Source organism: Callorhinus ursinus, unplaced genomic scaffold, assembly GCF_003265705.2.
Source record: "Callorhinus ursinus isolate GAN/ISIS: 27379988/994484 unplaced genomic scaffold, GSC_fseal_2.0 scaffold31, whole genome shotgun sequence".
Taxonomy (NCBI): Eukaryota; Metazoa; Chordata; class Mammalia; order Carnivora; family Otariidae; genus Callorhinus; species Callorhinus ursinus.
The window spans coordinates 12,732,154-12,742,978 of record NW_027397093.1 but is presented as its reverse complement, the minus strand read 5'-3'; the positions used below and the strand labels follow the sequence as shown (position 1 = coordinate 12,742,978).

Genomic DNA, 10,825 nt, shown 5'->3' with positions numbered 1-10,825 from the left:
ACATATATTGCAGTATAAGCATCAAGATGCCACCAACTGTTAGTTCCCTAAAAATAAAGTTCAGTCCTTACCCCGCAAAGATTTTATATATTACTATTAATTGGAGGCTGAAGAAACCACCTGAATCCCGTCAAGAATGTTGGTAGGAAGTATGTCAAGGTGAAGGCACTCTGAGCTGTAAAGAACTACTTTATTATCTCAGCTAGTTTTCACCTCTCTGATCCTTAGTTACCTCATCTGATAATGGGGATAATATTATCTGTTATCTCTAATTCCCTGGGAAATGTTGAGGGTCAGGATGAGATAATGTATCTGAAAATGCCTTGTAATCTATAAAGCACTGCACAAGTATGTATTATTACCTCAATAAATATTCGTGGAGAATCTGATATAAGAATAATACATTAAGTAATATGATAGCAGAAAAAAGGAAATGGATCTTGCCCTCAAGAAGAAAGAGACAGGGGCGCCTGGGTGGCTCAGTTGGTTAAGCGACTGCCTTCGGCTCAGGTCATGATCCTGGAGTCCCAGGATCGAGTCCCACATCGGGCTCCCTGCTCAGCAGGGAGTCGGCTTCTCCCTCTGACCCTCTTCCCTCTCGTGCTCTCTATCTCTCATTCTCTCTCTCTCAAATAAATAAATAAATAAAATCTTAAAAAAAAGAAGAAGAAGAAAGAGACACCCTGCAGCAACAGTGACAAACAGCTAGGGGGAGGGAGAAGGGGTGGGGGGGGAGAGGGAGAAGGGGTCGGGGGGAGAGGGAGAAGGGGTGGGGGGGAGAGGGAGAAGGGGAGGGGGGAGGGGGAGAAGGGGGGGGGGGGGAGGGAGAAGGGGGGGGGGAGGGGAAGAGGGACAGGAGGAAGTGGAGGATGAGGAGGAAGAAACATTGACCAACTTATTTTATCTTTTTGCTCAGAGCTGTGATCCTTGATCATGTCTTTTGGCCCTCGATATAGCAGTCCACAAAGAGGACCTAACTTTTAATGTTCTTTCCTGTACTTTCACAGTAATCAAAGTTAATATATAAACAGAGTTAAATATATAAATTATCTCATTTAATCCTCACAAAACCGTGCAAGGCAAGTATTATTAATCTTTTACAAATGAGGGAATCAAAGCTCAGCAAGTTTAAAGTTATTGGACCCAAATCCCATAGCCAGTGAATGACCAACTGAGATCACTAACTCCAGGTCTAGTGCTCTGAATTTCCATTTACTGAAGCAATTGCTTTTAACATCTCTTGGTCTCCCATAAAAATATTATTCCTATTTCCTACGTTAAAATTACCAGTTGTATAATAGCCAAAACTACCTTGAGAAAGAAGAACAAAACTGGAGGCACTATGCATCCTGATTTCAAACTATACTACAAAACTACGGTAATCAAAACAGTATGGTATTGGCATAAAAAGAGACACATAGATCAGTGGAGTAGAATAGAGAACCTAGAAATAAACCAAAACCAAGTCAACTAATTTATGACAAAGTAGCCAAGAATACACATTGGGAAAAGGACAGTCTCTTCAATAAATGGTGTTGGAAAAACTGGACAGCCACATGCAAAAAAATGAAACTGGACCGCTATCTCATACTATACACAAAAAGTAATGCAAAATGGATTAAAGACTTGAATATAAGACCTGAAACCATAAAACTCCTACAAGAAAACAGGTGGTAAGCTCCTTGACATCGGTCTTGGCAATGATTTTTTTGGATTTGACACAAAAGCAAAGGCAACAAAAGCAAAAATAAACAAGTGGGATGACACACTAAAAAGTTTCTGTACAGCAAAGGAAACCATCAACAAAATGAAAGGGCAATCTACTGAATGGGAGGAAATATTTGCAAATTGTTTAATAAGAAATTACAATCTAAAATATACAAAGAACTCATAAAGCTCAATAGCAAAAAACATCTTATTAAATGTGCAGAGGATCTGAATAGACATTTTTGCAAAGAAGACATAGACATGACCAATAGGTACATGAAAAGGTGCTCAATATCACTCAACATCAGGAAAATTAAGGTCAAAACCACTATGAGCTATTACCTCACACCTATTAGAATGACTATTATCAAAAAGAGAAGAAATAACTAGTGTTGGTGAGGATGTGGAGAAAAGGGAATCCTCATGCACTGTTGGTGGGAATGTAAATTGGTGCAGCCAATAATGAAAACAGTGTGGAGATACTCAAAAAATTAAAAATAGAACTACCAAATTATCCAGCAATTTCTAAGTCTGGGTATTTATCTAAAGAAAACAACATATTTTAAGAAAAAAGAAAAAGAAGAAGATAACAGGAGAGGAAGAAAAGGGGAGTATGTCAGAGGGGGAGACGAACCATGAGAGATGATGGACTCTGAAAAACAAACTGAGGGTTCTAGAGGGGAGGGGGGGAGGGGGATGGATTATCCTGGTGATGGGTATTGAGGAGGGCACGTTCTGCATGGAGCACTGGGTGTTATGAACAAACAATGAATCATGGAACACTGCACCAAAAACTAATGATGTAATATATGGTGATTAACATAACAATAAAAAAATTAAAAAAAAAGAAAACAAAAACACTAACTCAAAATGATAGATGTGCCTTCACTTTTGTCACAGCATTATTTCAAATAGCCAAGATAATGGAAACAAGCTAAGTGTCCTTTGATGGAAGAATGGATAATGACGTGGTGTAGAATATTTACTCAGTCATAAAAAAGAATGAAATCTTCCCTTTTGTGACAGCATGGGTAGACCTTGAGGGCATTATACTAAGTGAAATAAATCAGACATAGAAAGACAAATACCCTATGATCTCAGGTCTATGTCGAATCTTTTTTTTTCCCTGCAAAAAGCTTTATTATTTCCATTTGGTCCACGGCTTGGGAGAGGGCTCCAGGGGGTGGTTAAAAAGCTGCCTAGTGGGGTGCCTGAGTGGCTCATTTTTTAAGCATCTGCCTTTGGCTCAGGTCATGATCCCAGGGTCCAGGAATAGAGCCCCACCTCAGGCTCCCTGCTCAGGGAAGCCTGTTTCTCCCTCTCACACTCCCCCTGCTTGTGTTCCCCCCCCCCCCCCCCCGCCGTGTCTCTCTGTCAAATAAATAAATGAAATCTTAAAAAAAAAAAAAGTTGCCTAGTGGCTGCAGGGAGAGCCTCAGGCACAAGCCCTGGCACCAGGGGGATGCCAGAGGGGCCCTTCAAAGGCTGCTAGGCCCCAGAGGCTCCTAGTCATGCTTGAGAATGAGCCTTTTGAACAGCGACTCACCTGGGACCACCCAGGCTGCAGAGGTTAGTCAGGTGGTGGCTCATTTTTGGATGAGTTTCACCTCCTCATCAGGAAGTCACAGAGTTGGGGGTCTGCATGGGCAGAACCCAGAGCATGCAGATCCAAAAGGGCCTGATTCAGGCTCTTTTCCAGAACCAGGGCAGCTTCCATGGCATCCAGGACTTTGCCCCTCTCATCTTGGGACCGCTTTTGCACTTCCTGGAAGAGGACACAGCTGCCGCGCTGGTTTTGCATCTTCAAGAGATGCTTAGCTCCCTCGTGCTTCCCTTCCGCTGACTTGTGGAAGAAGTGGCCGGTGTCCTCCAGAGCTACATTATCACCTTCAAAATGGAAGCCCAGAGAGACGTAGGTGTAGGAAGCCCGAAGATGCATGTTGACCAGGCAGCTGATGGTGGCCTCCACCTTGGTGGAATAATTCTGACAAATCTGGGTGCTCATGGTTGATTGGTAATAAGGAGCTAAGTTCAAAATAGGGTGTTAGCTGGTCCAGGAGGCAGAGGATGGCTAAGAAGATGGCTCTGAAAGTTAACACTGGAAAAAAGGTTGGAAGGTGGTAGGAGGCTGGTAGAAGGGGCGTCCCTGGGTTTGTTCTGTCCAAACACTGTTGAAGCAAGAGACAGAGCCACAGGACCACTGGGCACACTGCCTCACTTATATGTAGAATCTTTAAAAACATCATCATCATCATAATCTCATAGATTATAGGTTGCCAGAGGAAGGGGTGAAAGGTAAGTGAATTGGGTGAAGGGAGTCAAAAGATACAAACTACTAGTTATAAAATAAGTAAGCCATGAGGATATAATGTACAGCGTGGCAACTATAGTTAATAACACTATATTGCATGTTTGAAAGTTGCTAAGAGAGTAAATCTTAAAAGTCCTCTCAAGAAAAAAATTCTGCAACTGGGGTGCCTGGGTGGCTCAGTCGTTAAGTGTCTGCCTTCAGCTCGGGTCATGATCCCAGGGCCCTGGGATCAAGCCCCGCATCGGGCTCCCTGCTCGGCGGGAAGCCTGCTTCTCCCTCTCCCTCTCCCACTCTCCCTGCTTGTGTTCCCTCTCTTGCTGTGTCTCTGTCAAATAAATAAAATCTTTAAAAAAAAAAATTCTGCAACTATATGTGGTGACAGATATTAACTAGATTTATTGTGGTGGTAATTTTGCAATATATACAAATATCAAATCATTATGTCATATACCTGAAACTAAGATAATGTCTTATATACCTTAATTTTAAAAAAAGACATGAATGGGCGCCTGGGTGGCTCAATTGGTTAAAGCATCTGACTCTTGCTTTCAGTGTAGGTCATGATCTTGGGGTCATGAGATCGAGCCCCACATCAGGCTCAGCACAGAGTCTACTTGAGATTCTGTCTCTCTCCCTCTGCCCCTCCCCCCGCCCATGTGCATGCATGTCCTCTCTCAAATAAATCTTTTTTAAAAAAAGACATGAATGGAGAAATTGAGGTATATTCATATAAGGACAAACTATTCAGCAATAAAAAAGAAAGAATTATTATTGATACACATAACAAAATAGTTGAATCTCAGAAAAATTCTGCAGACTGAAAAAAGGCAGGTGAGGAGTGTCTGGGTGGCTCAGTCGGTTAAGCGACTGCCTTCGGCTCAGGTCATGATGCTGGAGTCCCGAGATCGAGTCCCACATCGGGCTCCCTGCTCAGTGGGGAGTCTGTTTCTCCTTCTCCCTCTGCTCCTCCCCCTGCTCGTGCACTTTCTCTCTCTCAAATAAATAATTAAAATCTTAAAAAAAAAGAAAATCTCTTTTTTTTTAAAGATTTTTTATTTATTTATTTGACAGAGAGAGACACAGCGAAAGAGGGAACACAAGCAGAGGGAGTGGGAGAGGGAGAAGCAGGCTTCCCGCGGAGCAGGGAGCCCGATGCAGGGCTCGATCCCAGGACCCTGGGATCATGACCTGAGCCAAAGGCAGATGCTTAACGACTGAGCCACTCAGGTGCCCCAAGAAAATCTCTTCTTAAAAAAAAAAAGAAAAAAGGCAGACAAAAGAATATATGGCTTGATCTATTTATATAAAATTGTAGAAAATGCAAAGTGGCAGAAAGTAAATGAATGGTTTCCTGGGTATGTAAGTAGAGGGAGAGATTACAAAGAGGTACAAGAAACTTTTGGAGTGGATGGAAATGTTATTTTGACTGTGGTGATGAATACATATATCAAAATTGACATTACAGGGCGCCTGGGTGGCTCAGTTGGTTAAGCGACTGCCTTCGGCTCAGGTCATGATCCTGGAGTCCCGGGATCGAGTCCCGCATCGGGCTCCCTGCTCGGCGGGGAGTCTGCTTCTCCCTCTGACCCTCCTCCCGTCTCATGTGCTTTCTCTCTCTCATTCTCTCTCTCTCAAATAAATAAATAAAAATCTTTAAAAAAAAAAAAAGATAAGGGCTACAAGAAACCATGAATTGCTCATAGACTATTTTAAAGGAAGAGAGTCTATTGTAAAGCTATGCCTAGACTAAAATTGGAACTGGATTTCAAACTGGAAAGTCATCAAGAGCTGAGGCAATTCTAGGAATTAGCTACCCTTCAGTCTTCCTTCTGGGTAGCGTCTCTTTTTCTTTTACAGGAACTTTTTCTCTCTGCATGTCTGTTCTGTTCTCCTCCCTCTACTCATTGTTTTATTTTTCTAAAATATCTTCCGTTTGCTCCTCCAGATCCACTTTTCATCCTTCACCACAGGGCCCTCTTTCCTGAAATCCTGACCTATACAGAATGAGGTCAGTGTATTTATCCTCCCTCCTTGCAAGGTCACTTTAGGCACACTGTCCCTCAACCAAAGATCACTGCTCCTCTCAAAGTGCACAGCTTTCCCCACCAACCTCTTTTCTCCCATGCCCCTTCAGGTCTAGGGTTTGGTAATAGCTCCCTTGCTACCCAGATTACGTGCCTCTGCTATCGCTATAGCTCCTTACACCCTGCCCACACATTTCTAATTAGTTCCTTTGTAGACAAACTCTCCTCAACTTCTCATTTGCACATGTCTTTTGTTTCTTGTTAGAACCCTGAGTTACATATTTGTTTATCTTGTTTTTTTGTGTGTTTTATTTCATAGCTTCTGCTTTGGTTTGCCATGATCCACCAAGCCTCCCATTCTACCCTTCCCTAACATTCTCCGTATTTGCAAATTCCAATATCTAAGTGAGAAAATCTCAGGCAAGTGTCTTACTTTGTTTCAGGCTGTGTGGGAGGTCCCAGGCTAGCTGAAGGACTGGCAGCTCTTAGGACAGTTGCCTGTCTCTGGGGCACACATCTGGGAAGTATGCAAGAGAAAAATAGCATAGTAAAAATTGCCCTGTCCTCAGAAACCATGAGTGAGACGATTTCTCTTAGAAAGTACTTTGAGTATGGGCAGGTACAATATTTAACATAAAAAAATTTAAAGATGAATAAAATATTCTGGTTATTCTTTTTTTTTTTTTAAGATTTTATTTATTTATTTGACAGAGAGAGAAACAGCGAGAGAGGAAACACAAGCAGGGGGAGTGGGAGAGGGAGAAGCAGGCTTCCTGTGGAGCCCGACATGGGGCTCGATCCCAGGTCCCTGGGATCATGACCTGAGCCGAAGGCAGATGCTTAATGACTGAGCCACCCAGGCGCCCCTATTCTGGTTATTCTTAACCATGCTGATATTTTGTAATTTGCTAATATCTACCCTCCTTTGGCCTTACCATATTAAGTTTGCTTGTCCTCATCATTTATAATGACCCAGAGTAATCCAAGATGAGGTTGGTTGAAATCATGGGTCTCAACAGGATAGCATAGGCCTCTGAAGTACCAGAAATAATTCAGGCTTTAAAGCCAAGTAAGCTTGGATCGAAACCTTAAAGTTACAACTTATTTGTTTTATTACTCTAAACTTCCATTTCCTCATCTATAAGGTAAGTATAATTATATCTACCTTATACAGTTGTTATGTAGATTAATGAGAATACATCTAAAGCATAAAACTGTAGATACTCAGTAAATAGTAGTTATTATGATCTCATGCGCTTGTTTTAATTAAACATTCACAGCATAAACTTGCTTAATTTAGAATCATTTTTAAAAGGAGAGGAGAAGAAAAAAGAAAGCAGATTACTACTCTTTTCCCTATCTTTCCCTGCTTAGCTGCAGGTACCTAAAATATGGCTGTTGTGAGGCACCTGGGTGGCTCAGTCGTTAAGCGTCTGCCTTCGGCTCAGGTCATGATCCCAGGGTCCTGGGATCGAGTCCCACATCGGGCTCCCTGCTCCGCGGGAAGCCTGCTTCTCCCCCTCCCACTCCCCCTGCTTGTGTTCCCTCTCTCGCTGTGTCTCTCTGTGTCAAATGAATAAAATCTTTAAAAAAATAAAATAAAATAAAATATGGCTGTTGTGAGTTCAGTTATGCCAACTTCTGGCGTCAGTCCACACCATCCCCAATAACAGATTAGAAATATCATTTCCACCAGCAAATGAGTCTGAAATCAATCTTACTCTGAAAAACATGTCCTCTATGCCTTTTCCTCAACTCTCAATTGTTTTGACCAGTTTGTAGAATTTCTGCTTTGATTGGTGATTTGCATCATTCCCTCCCTTAGGACCAGAATCCTAACTTGAACTTTAGCCTGGCTGTCTGGAGCCCCCCAAAATCTGCTTAGTCTAGCACTTGGCAGTTTCTTCTCCCGGGAGCTGATCCAACCTTTGTATCCCCAGCTGATTGCCAGGGACCTATTTCAAACTGGAAAGACCCCTACTAACCCTACTTCTATTCTTATTTGACCCGAGCCAGTTTGGCAAATAGGTTTCATATCCGGTAACAGCAATTTACCTGTAGTCGCTAGCTACCTGGAGCATTTTACACCTTACAAAACAAAAAAGTACTGTGGGGCCTTTTCTGGGTGAAGTAAGAAAGAGAACTGTAATTCACAAAGAAAGTCGGCCTTCAGGGCAAGATTGGGAAATGCGGAAGGAAAAGGTGGTGGTGTGTATGCCATGCATTTGCCAACCTTGGTTTAGAGATTCTTGCTGCTTGATCCCCATACTAGATTAGAGTCCTTTTGTGTTAATGCCAGCCATTGAGCTGGAGTTCTTCCACGTACTCTTGAACCTTGTGATTTAGACTGAGGTTACCCTCATGGAGGGGGCCTTTCCAGCAACCAGTTGGCCGTGACTGCCAGTCATTGTTCTTTTCAAGGGCAGGGTAGCCAAGTCTGTATAACTTCTCCGTTTTAGACCTAGGCTGGTGTAACAGCTTCTCACCGTTATAAGCCCTGGGCTATTTTGCTGTCATTTTCTTTTTTAAGATTTTATTTATTCATTTGACAGAGAGAAAGCAAGAGAGGGAACACAAGCACGGGGAGTGAGAGAGGGAGAAGCAGGCTTCCCGCGGAGCAGGGAGCCCGATGTGGGGCTCGATCCCAGGACCCTGGGATCATGACCTGAGCCGAGGGCAGACGCTTAACCAACTGAACCACCCAGGCGCCCCATTTTGCTATCATTTGTGATTCCCCTACACCCCACCTACACCTTTATAAATGGTCTCTCCTCGAGTTATCCTATTTCCAGTGTGCCATCAATTTCCTGTTGGTGCCCTAAGACAAGTACTTACTATGTACCAGGCACTGAGGATACAACAGTAAACAAAAAGATAAAAATTCCCACTTTCTGGAGATTACAATCTAGCCAGCCTCAAAATGTCTTACAGTCAGGGACGCCTGTGTGCCTCAGCTGGTTGAGAGTCAGCCTTCGGCTCGGGTCATGATCCCAGGGTGCTGGGATCAAGTCCCGCATCGGGCTCCCTGCTCAGTGGGAGGCCTGCTTCTCCCTCTGCCTGCTCTGTCTGCCAGTCCCCCTGCTTGCTCTCTCACTCTCTGACAAATAAAATCTTAAAAAAAAAAAACAAAAAACTGTCTTACAGGCAAGGCTGCCTAAGTTATAGCCCTGCCGTTCTGAAGTTTATCTGCCTGTCTTGTCATTAGTCACAATTAAGGAAATGCACACCTGTGCTTGCAGGCATATTTTTGTGTAAACCCCTAAAATAAGGACCTCAGAAAATCCCAAGGGTAGGTGATGAGGGAGCAGAAGGCCAGCTGAGGACAAAGCACAAGCTGACAGCCAGCAACCTCCCCCCACCCCACTCCTGGGTGGGACATGTGTGACATTCCTCCAGGAAACTTCCAACTCTCTCTCTCTCTTTTTTTAAAGATGTTATTTATTTATATGAGAGAGAGAGACAGGCAGAGGGAGAAGGAGAAGCAGCCTCCCCGGTGAGCTGACAGCCTGATGCCGGACTCAATCCCAGGGTCATGACCTGAGCTGAAGGCAGCCGCTTAACTGACTGAGCCACCCAGGCGGCCCTTCTTCCAACTATCTTAATGTTAATGTTGTGCTAGAGGGAAAAACAACCTTATCTTGATAATAGCAGGGTCTCCAGTATCCTGAGGGTCTTCTTTAGTATATGAAAGTCCTTTTGGGCACCTCCCTTTTTCTTTATCTCCCCCAATCCCATAGTATATAATCAGCCATTCCTCACAACCCCAGGGCAGCAGCTCTTTCTGCCCATGGGTCCCGTCCCTATGCTTTAATAAAACCACTTTTTTGCATCAAAAAGATCAGCTCCGGACCTCACCAACCTTCAGAAACTGCATCAGTAGGGATTCTCAGGCATCCTGAAATCTCTCATGTGTTGCCTTCATTTATTCAACAAATATTTATTAAGAGCCTAAGTGCTCAATATATGTTAGTCGCCCTACTGTGTTAAAGGTATCATGCTATAACCTGAGAGGTAGCGGGAGGGTAAGAAAAAGAAAGGAACAAAGATGGGAAGGACAGGCTGTGTGAGAAATAGGCTCCTAAACCATCGCCACACAATATAAAAGGGCTGTAACGGGGGTTTGTGAGAGGGGCTATGAGGGCATAGAGAAGAGAATGAGTTAATTCATTTTGGGGATTGGGAGAGGCTTCCCTGAGGTGATGTTTGATCTGAGCTTGGGTGGATAAGCAAACACTTTTCCAGAACGGGGGAAATGGAGTGATGTTTAGGAAGAGGAAAGAAGTTATGAGAAGTTCTGAAGGTCTGTCAGAACATAGTTTGCTCTGCAAGGTAGAATACCATGTTGGGGATGGTGGCAAGGAACGGGACTGGAAAAGGTATGCAGGGTCCAGATTTTGAAGGAGGATAGTATTTGAAGAGTTTGGAGTTTATTCTAGCAAGTAACAGGAAACTCTTCAAAGAATTTTAAACAGAGAAGTGAAAAAAATAAGATTATGTTTTAGAAAGAAAATGGGGAGAGCAGTGGATGTGGAAAAAGATGAAAACCATGGAGAACACACAGACTTTTATTGTAACAGTATAGGAGGAAAATGATGAGGGCCTACATTAAAACCATGGCAATGAGAATGGACAGATAGGGAGTAAACTTCATGGATAATTAGGAGGTGGAATCAAAAGGTTCAAATGATTTATTACATGTGGATAAAGATGGAAAGGGAAAAGACCAAAATGATGCAAAATAGATGGAAGACTAGTCACTAATTTGGTAAAACAGAGAAAGAGA

At 43.1% G+C, this 10,825-nt stretch overlaps 1 pseudogene; it reads right to left on the bottom strand.

Moving 5' to 3' along the window:
- Positions 1-3,212: 3,212 nt before the first annotated feature.
- Positions 3,213-3,717, bottom strand: LOC112807696 (ferritin light chain pseudogene; annotated as a pseudogene).
- Between the last annotated feature and the right edge of the window lie 7,108 nt (positions 3,718-10,825).